Source organism: Condylostylus longicornis, unplaced genomic scaffold, assembly GCF_029603195.1.
Source record: "Condylostylus longicornis isolate FDR11 unplaced genomic scaffold, ASM2960319v2 ptg000044l, whole genome shotgun sequence".
Classification (NCBI taxonomy): Eukaryota; Metazoa; Arthropoda; class Insecta; order Diptera; family Dolichopodidae; genus Condylostylus; species Condylostylus longicornis.
This window is the reverse complement of record NW_026578013.1, coordinates 600,349-614,347: the sequence shown is the minus strand read 5'-3', so window position 1 is coordinate 614,347 and position 13,999 is coordinate 600,349. Positions and strand designations below refer to the sequence as shown.

At 23.9% G+C, this 13,999-nt stretch overlaps 1 protein-coding gene across 1 annotated transcript in view; it reads left to right on the top strand.

The window, feature by feature from the left end:
* LOC129610116 (elongation factor-like GTPase 1) overlaps positions 1-13,999 on the top strand; it is a 42,601-nt gene that overhangs the window by 18,524 nt on the left and 10,078 nt on the right. The window lies entirely within an intron of this gene.

The window sequence follows — 13,999 nt, the reverse complement described above, 5'->3', positions numbered from 1 at the left end:
TAAACTTTTCATAAACAATTACGAGAGATTGTTTTTAAATTTTTATAAAAATCTTACATTTACGTATTGTGCTCAACATTTACACTCCTTCGGCGTAAGAATTGCCATTATCATTCTGGCTCAATATTTTAATGAAGTTACGTTTTAATGAAAGTTATAAAATAAACTGTTGCTATAGAATTTAAAATAAACCATGGCAAAAAATTAATTTCGGAGCAAAATATAATACATTGTAGTCTTAGCGGAAATATGTAATTTCTCAAAGTAAATACGTATGTGTGTATTTTTATTTTGAAAGTATCATTTGTTTAATAATTTCCGGTTGTCTCTTTAAAATGTTTTGAGCAGTGAGCATTCATTTTGAGTAAACAACCAAATCTCAGTTGTTTGCTCTCATTTTTTTTTTTTACTTTATTGTAATTTGTAACAAAAATTTTCAAGTGTTACAATTTTTTCTTATACTAGATTTAATAGTAGTAGTAAACAGCTGTTTTTTTTTTTGTTTTAACTTAAAGGGTGAATGAGTTAAGACCTAAAATATTAATATTATATAAATAATAAATGATTTAAAAAATTGTTATTACGTCACAATTTCAACTTTTTTTTTTTTAAATTTAATTGTATAGATTGTGTTTTAAGAGCTATAGTACATAAGTATAGAATGTAGACAAATAGATAGTTAATTGTTTTTGATTTTTTTTTTGTATCGTTAAATAAAGAAGTTGTCCTTCAAATAATAAAAAAAAACAAGGGAAAAAAATTATAGTACAAGTTTAATAGCAAATGTATTTTTTTGTTTTTTGTTTTGCAGACCTTTAAATTGATCAAAAAAATTACCTTTACTATCAATAAGAAAGAAGTATGAAGTACGTAGTTTTAATTTGTCTATGGTGTAAAGAATATTTCCTAAAAAAATAAGAAAATATTTAACTCCATATTGCCACGTTGTAGGATATTTTTTATGTAGTAGTAGGTAGCAAAAATGGAATTTTGGATAATACTATTATTAATCACATTTTTCCATTGAAGAACTTGAAAGGTTCAGAAACAATTAATATTATTCTAAAGTTGAAATTATTGCTTCGTTTTATCCAAATATCGTCGGTTAAAAAGCAGAAAGCATTAAGTCAGGAAACTGTGTTTTGAGTAAATTGAATTTGAAAAAAATCGTAAAATTGTAAAACTAATTAATTAGTGCAATGGGATTGGTCTCTTTAATTTCTGGATTTATAAACTACATTCTGGATTTGCATGATTTTTTGCAACAACAAAGATTATATTATTCTGATTTAATTCATCTATGAAATCCGAATTCTCAAAAAATGCACTTAGTGCTTTCTGATTTTTAACCGACGATATAAAGGTTGGATATATAATTTTAAGTGGAATTCATTTCTGTCACGGATATACATGCATATGTCCATCGGCGGGAATAAGGTGAACTAAATTTTGAATATACATTATTTTTTATGTATAGAGAAATGAAGCATGTTTAAGAAATGTCAAATAATTAGTAATAACAATTAAGAATATTCGGGAAACTAGGCTCAAACAAGAAACTCGGGCAGGTAAGATTTCTTTTTGATGTTACGAATACAGTTAAAAATACGAATTTCTTTTTAAAATACGAGTTTCTGGTAGTTTTTAATGGAAATAAATGGTAGTTTTTCTCATAAACCAATATGGAAGTTTTATAAAACACACTTGTTTGTGTCATACAACAATACATTTGCATGAATAATTTTTTTTCTAAATGAGAATTTTACTAAAAAGTTTATTTTCTAAAAACTGTTATAAACAAATATTCAATTTTAAAATGTAATTATAAAAATCACTCACTTGTTTTGAATCTGAAAACAAAGTTTAGATTTATGAAGGTTGTTGATTTTATTTACGTTCTTTTCTTTCAAAATTTTTGAATTTCCAGGTTTTGCAGTCGGATATTATTAATATTAATTTTTTTTTTGTATACTTCATTTACTTTAATTCAATTTTTACGTTATTTTTTGTATTAATCGAAAATTCAAGTTCATCTAACAACCGGTTATTAAACGTGATTATTTTTTTTTTAAGAAAATAAAGTGAATATGATCAATTAATATATTAAGTATTTTATTATTATTGGTTCATATGACGATGATAAAGTCAATAAAGTTGTAGTTAATCTACTGTAGAGAAAGCTTTTAATATGTGATTTATAATTTGTTATACGTACTACTGGTTTATAATTAGTTATGTAGATACAACGTATGTATATTTTACATATTTAAAATATACAAATGTAATAATAATTATACGTGATTGAATATTTTGAAAATTTTATAATTTCCACTCTGCAACATTATAAAAAGAATGTTTGACTGTATATTAAAATTAAACTCCTGATTTTGTAAGTAACTGTCGGAAAATCCCCATCATTGTGATTTAAACAGATAGTTTAGTGTTCCATAATTTGTTCCACAATTTGTTTCAGTTTTAATATACCGCCTAATATTCATCATGCACCATTAATATTTTATCAGAATTCTTTGTATTTATTTTCTGTCCAATTTTTGCATTTGACAGAATTGGTTTTCACTGTTCCTCATTTTTATTGTTGAATTCTACGTTTTATTTTGTATTTCCGTTTGATATTATTTGATAATATCGGGAAATGAAATATAATAGAAAGGAAAAGGGGTGAACATCGCGTGCTGTGTTTACACTTCGTAAAATTTCGTGTTATTAAGAAAGTTTCAAATCGATCTAATATCGTAAAATCAGTTTTTTTTTTTACTCTAATACTTTTTTCTTACATCTATACTTAAGCCGACTATTAAAATCTTTATTAGTCATAAAAACATTTTTTTTTTAATATTTAAAAAATACTTTGTAGCAATGGTTAAAGTTCATTCAAATAAACCTGTATAGGATTAATAAAGATTTAATATAAATTTTATTTATATAAATTTTATATATTTTTGTGAAGCTTTTACACATTTTTAGCATTTTTGTACTTTATGTTTAAATGTCGAAAGTTGAATATTTCAATAAAATTTAAATTGGATTCTTCACACTTAATGTTGTGTTTTTTTTTTATTAAAAGTTAAATACTTTTTCAATAATTCTTATACTTTAATATCATAAAATATATCAGATATATATTAAAGGATTATACAATATTATGCAAACTGTTGGATCTAATTGTGATTTTGTTGAATGATTCAGAATTAAATGAAAAATTCGATTTTTAGTTCTCGACCTTTATTAGCAACTTGAATTTTTTAGGGTTAGAATAGATTTCAGGTATTGCTTTTTTAAAAAATTCAATACCTGTTGTCATTAAAGTTTTAATATGAGGGAATACTCATTTTCGATATAAACAATTTCATACGTCATTTTGGACTGGAGTGTATTTAAAATATACCGTCCCACTGCGTTCATTTCAAAACAAATATTAAAATTTGTTAAAATTATGATTTTTCTCAGATATTCTTACTTTTATTCGATAATTGTCGTTAAATTTAGTAGAGTAATTGAAACTTTTGTTTAGTCAAGGCAGACAAATGATAAAAATTTGCATTCTGTTAATAAATTTACAATGACAAACTTAGGAGAAAAGATCTATGCATATTTTAAATTTATTAAATAATTTTTAATGTTTGTTTTTATGCTTAAATAATTATTATTATTAAATTTGTCGCCAAATTATGTTAATTAATTAGCTGCATTTAATTTTTTTTTTTCATTTTATATAGTTGACCACACTTTTTTAAAACAGTTGACATAAATATAAGCAAAACGTTTTTTCTTTCTTAAGCATTTATTGATTCTCTCAATTTATTAATCACCTTCATTTAATTATGTTAAAATGTTTTTGTAATACTACACACATATACATTATTTAATAAAGAGAGGCGAGAGCGATATCGAAAATAAACATTTCAATAATATCGTGTTTTAAATTCTTATCGTAATTTGTATAACACTATATCCAATTTTCTCTTTAATAACTTCTCTTATTTTTCTTGTATAAAATTTTGTTAGTATAACAAAGAAAATGTTTTGATAATTTACCACCAGTCTTAATATAACAGTTACAATAGAACATTTTAAAGTTCTCATTTATGTAACGTGATGGCGCTGCAGTAAAAGTATGTTAAAAATTAATTGTCTTTCAATTTGTAGAACAGTTTTTTAAATTAAAATTTTGAAATTTCTGTTGTTTGAAAAATAAATAAAAATTTCGGTTTATTTATGCAATTTTACTCAGTCAAAACGTTTTTTTGTTTACTTTTAGTACTTATAATTTTTTTCTAATTTAATTTTAATTTTACCGTGTGAGGTGAGCGAATTTCATGTAAATAAATTCAATATAGGTGTGTATTTGTTTTAAATTTACAAAATATTTTGTAATTATTTTTATGTTTCCGGTCAAAGTTACTTTAAATTTTATTATTAGATTCTGTTTAGTATATGTAAATAGAGGAACTATGGTTTATTTCAAACAAAAATAAATAATAATTAAGTAAAGGCATTGAAATTTTGTATGATAAATTTTTTGTTGTGGTTTTGAATGGCTCTTAAGTAATTTTTCAATTGACTTAAAAGAAAATTTTCGAAATAATTATTTTTAATTGTATTTATTTGTAGATTAAGGTTGTTTAAATTAATTTTTTTTTATTTGAATTTTTTAAATTCGATTAAATACATTAAATTGTAACATTTTTATTTGTTTCGTATAATTAATTAATTTTACATTGTATAACATTATTTGTTACCAATTATTGAGGTGTGTTATGAATGTATATATGAGATGTGTTCCTTTTTGGAATTTACAATGTTAAATTAATTATAGGAAAATTAAGTGTAATTATATTGATCTCGTAAATTGTCTACTACAGTTGTATCCCAGATGAATACAGACTCCTTTTATATCGGCAAAAATTAGCCCTCAAATTTGCTACCCTTATTAAATCAAAAACGGGTATCGAATAAAACGTGATCTCAAACATATTGAATATATATGTATATATAGTTTGCTTAGCTATTCGCGTGATGAATTTAAGTTAAGGACTTAATTTGAATTAGCTACGCGGCATATAAAAATGATTTGGAATTATGAATTTTTCATTTCAATATAAATAATACGATATAAAGAATATGTTGTTTAGTGGAGTGAATCGCATTTGAAGGCTCAAAGAAATTTTTCAGAGTAAATTCATTTCAGAGCAAATATTACTAAAAATTTGTGCTATTTATCGGTTTTTTCTAAAAATATTTTAGTAATTGATAATTTGTATTTAAAATTATCAATATTAAATACATATTTTTAACAAGAGTGAAGAATATTGCGTCAGAAGTCAAGACACTTTTGCTGACTTCTCACACATTTTTTATCTTTTATTTTTACTTTATATTATGCAATTAATTTTAAATTATCCAAATTTTAATTTCAATTTTATATTTAAATTTTCACTTACCTAATTTGAATAAGTCTGGACAACGGCATATTACTAAATAATGAGATTTTCCGGTTCTTGTATTTTGTAATGCAAGTAATGACCAATCTTTTGGTGATCTACATTCTCGCATTTCTGTTGTTGCTTCACAAGTTTTCGCCAATGTAATTGCCTGAAATAAAATTAACAAATGAGGAAATTTAAAATGAAGTTTGTACTACAAAATTTAATTACAATATGAAATGTAATTTTTTGATTTCTGAAATTATTTAATAATTGAATACATAAGATTCTATCGAATTTGTATATAAAATTATTTCATATTGAATCTGGAAAAAAAAACATGTTCTTTTTGTAAGAAATTTAACTGGATTTAATATTTTCTCTGATATCATTTAATATGAATGATTTATCTAAAATTTTTTGAATGCTTTCAGATTACAATTTGTATTTTGAAAGAAGAAGAAGAATTTTAAAAGAAGAGGAGTTAAACATATAAACAATTATAGATAATATGAATGAGTGTTCAATTACAAATTCATAACTCATTAATTCGAGAATATTATTTATTCCATTAATGTTGTATACGCATAAAATGTTTTTAATATTTTACAACTAGTTTTGAAAATTTGCATAAATTATTTTTATTTTGCAATTTTCCATTTATAAATATCATAATAATATTCTAATTTATTTCTAATTTAAATCAATTTATTTTAAATTTAGCATTAATGTAGAAATGTAGACCAGGATCTAAAATTTCACATTTTCTGCTTTATTTTTTTATTATAATTTTTATAGATTCGATTTAGATTAATAGATTTTTAGAATTTTTTTGAAATATGGCATAAATATATAAGCAATAGAAAAAGTCTTTATTAATTTTAGATAATTGCAATGCAAGTTTTAAATTTTTTATTGTGCGCCAGTTATACTAGTTAAATTGAAATTAATAATAACAAGAACAACTTTTTTAATTAAAATATTGTGAAGAGGGAAAAATTTCCAAAATAAGAAAATCGAAGATGATTATACTTTGAAGAAAAAGCAACAGTTTAATAATATAGAAAATGTAAAAATGAAATTATCAGAAATTACTGAAACACATGCACAATAAATTGCCGAGAGCGTAACACTTAATGAATAATATAAATTACTAGCAATAACAGTGTCAACTAGAGTTAATTGTTGTCATGATTGGAACCATAAATTGCTTATAACATATGATAACAATCATGGAACGATAAATAATTCGTAAATTAGTATATATTAGTATAATTAAATTATACAGTAATAGCGCTTGAATTATATAGAAACTAAACACTATTAGTATAGTAGGAGTAGCAATACTAATAATTATTGCAATAATATTGTATGCTACGCAGCGTAGTGTCGTAGTATTTTCACTTCTATTAAAATCAGCATCTAAAGTGTTATGATAGTAAATACTCCAGAATGATTTTTTATTAATTACATTTTTAATAAGTGGTAGAATTTGTATGAAATTAATTGAAATATCTCGTCTCATTATAATTACATGAAAATTTTAATTTTACAAATTTTAAGTTTACAAAATTTTAATACTAGTGGTTTTCATTCACTTTCCACTCTTTCAATATTTGTGAATGTTATTATGCTAGTGATACAGTAATAATAAATTAAATTTACACTATTAGTATAAATTTGCATATCTTTGAGAAATTATTTGTGCATTTATGAAATGTTAATATCAGATTAGATTAAAGAGAACATTTTGTTGTTACTTTCTATTCCAACCTACAATAATAAAATATTAAAGACTTTTTATAGGTAATTATAAAACAATTTCTCATAATTATAAATTTTTAATTCTCATTCCTTTTATAATTCTTAGTTTAATTCCATTTTTTTCAGAAAGATTTTACCGTACCATTACTTTAGTATACTGTCATGAAAGTCTATATTATTCTTGGTTATAATTTATAAAAATTGGATTTTTAATTATTAAAGTATTTTCTATTCTGTACTAACTTAAGTATCTGATGTCTTATGTGTAATTTATATAAAATAAGGGAGCTATGTGATGGCATCAAATTTGGATGTCGCGTTTTCGGTAGGAACGCCCTTCTTCATGGTATAGGGAAGCATAGATAAACTTTTTTTCATTTACATATAACTATATGCAATTTGATCAATTTTTGGGATATATCAGGTCTATTTAAATTTGGCGTGTTAAAATAATGAATCTGTATTTTTTATGGAAAGACCAGGGCTCGGAAACCGAACCTGCGGCCGATTTTACATTTCTTATCATATCTACGGAACAAATTGATGGAATTTCTTAACATTTAAAATTTTAGTTCTGGTTGTTACCGAAATTAACATTTCTGGGAATTCGTGTGGCACAAAGCGAAACTCTACTTAGAGCCAAATTTTTTTAGGTATGTTAACTATAAGCTTACTAATGTCCGAAAAATTGTAAAGAAGTATTTAACAGGCATTTTTATAATATTCCGTAGCACTTTCACTTAACTAGATAATACACATTGCGATCGGTTATGTGTTGGCCACATCAAATTTTTTTTTATAGGAAAAGGGAAATAATTTTAGTTTTTTATTTTTCTCTTTCATTATAATTTTTGAAGGTAAAACAAGACAACTTTCCTTTCATTGTTTTTCATCACTATGATTTTCATATGATCTAATGATCTAATTAGTATATTATATTTTCATTATATATATATTATAATATAGTATAACAGAAGCACATGTATAAATAATTATCACTTGTTAAGATTGAAAAATTGAAAATTTCATAAAAGGGAAAACACGAATAATGCAAAAATTGTGGGTAAAATTGGTGTCTTTCCAAAATACACTTAAAAATGTAAACAAAAATGCATTTTTATTGTACTTTCATTGCATATAATTTTCATGGCTTTCCTTTTAATATGTAAAATTAAAAAGGGAAATAAAAAATATTTTCGTTTTTTACGCTATTTTTTGTGTTTTTTTTACATAATTACCTAAATCATATTCCTTAGGTTTCTGAAATGAAAATAAGAAAGAAAAAATTTTCTATTCAAAATATTTTTATTTCAATTTTATTTTGGTTTCATTTTCTTTTCATTTCGTTTTTTAATGGCCTTCTTTTAATATTTTCTTTATACGTCATACAATGCCTTTTTCTTATTAGAAGTACTTGATTTTATTCCTCCCCCATTCAGGGGAAGAAATATATACAGACTACAGAGTGATGTAGGTTAAAATTACAATTGTAAGACTGTAATAAATAAAAGCTTCTCAATGAATATTATAGGCTTTGGACACAATTATAAGCAACTTTACCAAATTGTGATTGTATGAATTAATTTTATTTTGCAAACAAGTTTTTGCAATGTTCAAGTAATTAGATATGTAGGATAAAAGTCTGAGTATCATTCTCTTAAGAGAAACAATATGTGCAAAATTCGGCTCATAATTTAAAGCAAAACACCTATAACTATGCAATTTTTAATTAAATATTTAAAAAATTGAATTCAATAAAAACAAAAAAGTCAATTTGAGCTCGTTTTTGATATTTTAAAATTGCTAGTCATTGAAAGTTAGAAATAGTTAATTTTTTTACTGTTTTCTAAATTGTTGCACTCATTTCCGTGATCTTATTTGCATACAAGAATTTTTTATTTACTAAAATAAATTGGAAAAACCGATCATAATTTTTATTTTCTTAGAAGAAAATGAAAAACTGAAATGGGAATTTTCTTTATTTTCTTCTCTTTTTGTTTTATTTATAAAATATTTGATTTTAGATGAAATTACAATCTGCTGCAGAATAAAAAATTAGATTTGGACGGCTTTGTTAGTTTTCTCTTTTGTTTTACAAATTCAAAGTTAAGAAAAAAAAAATTTGCGGTTGGTCGTGACTAGACTTATAATTTTCAATTATATACGAATATTACAAATATTTCCTCTATTTAAATTAATATTCATTTTGAAATCAAAAAGAATAAAAGTGTAAAATATGAAATTTTATTGTGTGTTATTAAAGACTATTAAAGTAGATTTTCTATTTTTTTTTTGTATTCAAAGTATGTTTAGATTTATTTGCATTTTATATTTGTAACGTTATCATAATTTTATATTTAACATTTAGTAAAAGCGTAATTTCCCTTTTATTTTCAAAGTTTGATTTAATCAAAAGTATAAATGCAAAGTAAAAGCAAGAATGTATAAATTAAAGTTTGCTTGTTAAGTTGATTTTAGAATTAAAACCTTGAGTTGTCATAGATAATATGCATAAACGGGAATGTAATTAAGCATCAAGCTATTACAGATGGTATTTCAGAGTTTGTGAAAATTATAAAGTAAATTAACGATTAAAAATAACATTTTACCAACTTCATTCTGTAATTAAATTCGATACAAATTTTGAATGTTGTTTCTCAAAATTAAATAATCATGCAGAATTAAATTTTCCGGCATATGATTTATACGTTGATTGCATCATCGAACTTACATTATTTCTTAAATAATATGGTCTGAACTCAATTTGGATCTTTATTCCACCATATGATGAATAATTTAATTTTTGTGTTTGAAATAATTCATGAAATTGATTTGGATAAGATGTTTTATTCGACAATTTACCAATACGTTTTAAATTTGGCAATTAGTTGAATTTGTGATGAAAATTCGAAATAAGTAATTTGAATTTTATATTTTTGAATATTTCCGAAAATATAACTCTCGCACACTTTGTATTATCGCACATGTTGCTGAATTCTAGAAATTTTAGAATTGTGATCACAAAAACAATTCAGAATTGCAACAGTAGATAACGGACTGAGTTTCATTACACGGTTATAATTCGCGTTTCACTTTGTATGAAACATAAAACTGAATATAATGAGGGCGGATATGGAAAATTTTCAATTCAATATAAGAGAAAATTTTAAAATATTTTCAAAATTAATAGAAAAATCTACCATGAAGCATTTTTTTTTTAATTTGATGATAGTTTAGAATTTTTTTTCAAACCATTTCTAAATGCGGGACAAAAATTTTTTCCGGCTAGGAACGCAAGACTCTAGCATGATTAATTTAAAATTGAAACTATATTATTATAGTAAATTTGAATTCTTAAAATGTCAGTCAATACTAATTTGAAATTACTGCTTATAATTAGAGTTAAATTTTTTTTGTCAAATTTAAAATTTCCTACTTAATTTTTTTTTGTTTTTCGTAAAAATTTATAATTAAATTTTTATTTGCATTTAAAATAATTGAGAAAACAATAACAAGGCAAAAAAATATTATTTATTTCTCATTATATTTCAATATGATTTCTCACTTAATAATAATTTTTGTTATTTTTTCTCTCATTTTTCTCTTTGTTCATAATTTTAATCATTTAAATAAATGATTTTTTTTCTTCTTAATAATTTCCCTTATTAAGGTAAAAAATTCATATGTTGATTGTGGTACATTAAAAATAAAAAAAAATTCATTAAAATTTCACCAAAAATTTCTCAACATATTTTTGTTTTTCTCTTTTTCTCTTTTTGTTTGTTGTTAACTTTAAAGGTTAACAATTATTATGAGAATGGGATATTTTTTTGTATGCTGTTTTTGTTCTCCAAATGAGATGACGATTTTTATTCATAAAATAGGGACACCCTCATAATTTTTTTGTTATATTTCTTTTTTGTGTTATGGCGTTTTTTTTACTAGCATAGCATAGATTCCATAACCTCATGACCCAAAGTTAAATTTAACTCTTGTTTTAACTATTTGAATGTTAAATTATAGGTTTGTTGGTTGTCTATAAAATTTTTGCTTACCTTGTGTTTTTGCTTTACTTTTTGTGTTTTTGTTTTTTATTACTGGTTTTTAATAATTTTTTTTTTTTATGTCAGATATCTTAGTTGTCTTATTAATAATATATGTATATATAGAGAAAAATGATAAAAATGAAAATATTAACAAAATTTTGAGTGCATCTTAATTTACATTATAAAAGAGAAGTTTGAAAGACAGGAGGAAAATATACAAAAAGTAATTTTCATTCATATTTTTATTTTTGAAAATGTCAAGTTTTTTTTTTGTTTTTATTTATTTTTCAACCAAGTCCATCTACTTTATGCCTAATCGTCACCATAACGAACCGCAAATTGAAGATGTTTTTCTTTCTTTCATAGTAGTGTAGGTTTTGTCTTTAAGTTATTTAGGTTTAAGTTGTTGCGCTCGTATACGTGTAATGTGATGCATCATGTGATGCACCAGCATAGAACGTGTAGAGTAAAAGTAAATTTGAATTTATGTTGAAAAAAAATATTTTTTTTTCTTTCGTTTTTTAGTGATGCACTCTATAATTACTAGATTTTAATTTTTCTTTTATACAGATTAAAAAGATTATTAAAATTTTCGCTTTAATTCAAAGTATAAAAGTTTTCTTTATAGCATTTTGCGGATCTGCTTATGCTATTTGATTAAGAAAATCTTAAATTACAAAAATTTTTAAAAATTTTCAATAAGACATTGTGGTAACATTTGAGAGATTAAAACCGAATATATTTAAATGTGCGCCGTTTAAATACTTGTATAAGTAAAATGTTACTAATTTTTAGTAGTGGTTTCAATCAATCGTTAATTGTTACCATAACAAATGCAAATTTTTTGAATATCAATGAAAATTTTTGTCATAAAAATATGAAAACTTTCTCTATAAATTTTTGATTGGAAATTATACTTGCAAGAGCATTCTATGAACTGTTCCCTTAAGTTCTGTTAAGGACTGTATAACAAAATACGTGCATTTGTTATTGGCAGCCATAAGGAACTTGGAAAATAATTTTTAATTGTTATGCTTTTGAATTGCAGAACAAACGAGTCTGTAACAGTGTAATAAGAAGTTGCTTTACAGTGTATAATGAAAGCACACCAAAGACTCACAAAATGAATATAGGCCATGAAATATTGTGAAGAAATGTAGTTGTACTTGTTTAAACTCTGCAAAATATTTAAATTTTTTGAATGAGTATAGACTAATGGAAGAGTTGTATAGAATCCATTCTCGGGCTGCGGTGCAATGATTGTAATTATTCCCAATTAGCAATGATTGTAATTAGTCGGCTAGACATGTAATAATTCTAATAAAATCTAATGCTTAATTATATATTTTGTTTGTGATGTGATCTGTGACTTTTTTATTTTTTGTTTTCTTTTTTCCATATTGTGTTTAGATTTTTTTCTTAATTTGTGGTATTAATGAGCTTCTGGTTCTGAACAAAAATATTTAGAAATGAATTTATGCCAATTCGTCATGTTTGATGGTATGTACACAAATTTTTTTTCTTACTTTCTTGGTGTTGTGATTTATTGTTGATTTAGGGCTTTGAGATTTAAAGGCATAATGCACATAAAATTTTTTTTTTAATTTTTTGTTTTTTAGGAAATTGAATTTTTTTTTCTTTTGTTTTAATTCATGTCAAGAAGAGAGAGTAAAAAAAGCCGATCACGATCATAATTCAAAAGTTTGTACAAGAATGCAATAGCAATAAGCATCAACTTTGGTAAACAATCAAAACTTTGGTAATAAGAAAATAATGATGAAGTTTTTCTTTGTTTTTCTATTTTCATTTGAAACATGACACGAGTGAGATTTCTTTATTCATTGAGATATGCACGTAGAATTGAAACATGATTTGTTTTTTTTTTGCTTTCAAGTGCATCATCATCAGTGAAAATCATCATAATCATCATTATATAGAAATATTTTCATCATATATAATAACTTGAATCTCTTGTAATGGAAAAGTGATGAAAAAACAGAGTTGCTAGGAGAAGAGGGCTTTAAGCAATTTAAGTTTTATATAGCATTATTTTGAATTTTCATAAAACACGCACACAAGAAAAACAAAAAATTGAGATTTGAAACTATTGCAAGAATTCCTCTTTTTCAAATTTAAAATTACGGTATGGTGAAGTGAGTATGCTTCTATATTTGTGCTCATTTCACTTTATACTGTAAACAAAAAAAAATTTAATTTTTTTTTTTAATTTGTCTTTTTCTGGTATGGTGATTCTTATTAATGCAAAACTGCAAGTAACTAATTAGAATTCGTTTTTTTTTGTGGTAAGGGAAGTTAAAGTCAATTTCTAGCTTAAAATTACGTACTCATAATATTAGACCATGTAAACGTTTTACACAAGTGTTTTACTTTTAATTACCAAATGCATTGCGATGGTTGAATGAAGATAATAAGCATGATGAAAAATTCATCTTGGAAAAAAGTTGAAATTTTCAAAAATAATTTCAATTTTTATTTTTCAATTTTACTTGTATTTCAAATTAAATCCATAGATAATATTGAATAATTAGTTTAAGAATTTATTTGGATAGTATTGTTGCCAATACTATAACGGAACGGTTTTCTGTTCCCATTAACACAGTGCAAATGAATATATATGTAAAGATATTATTTATCTTGGTCGACCGTAGGTGGAAGGGCCTGTCGACACGCGAGCGGCAATAAAAATGTGTTCAAATTACATCCTTAGGAAATCGGATGGACTCC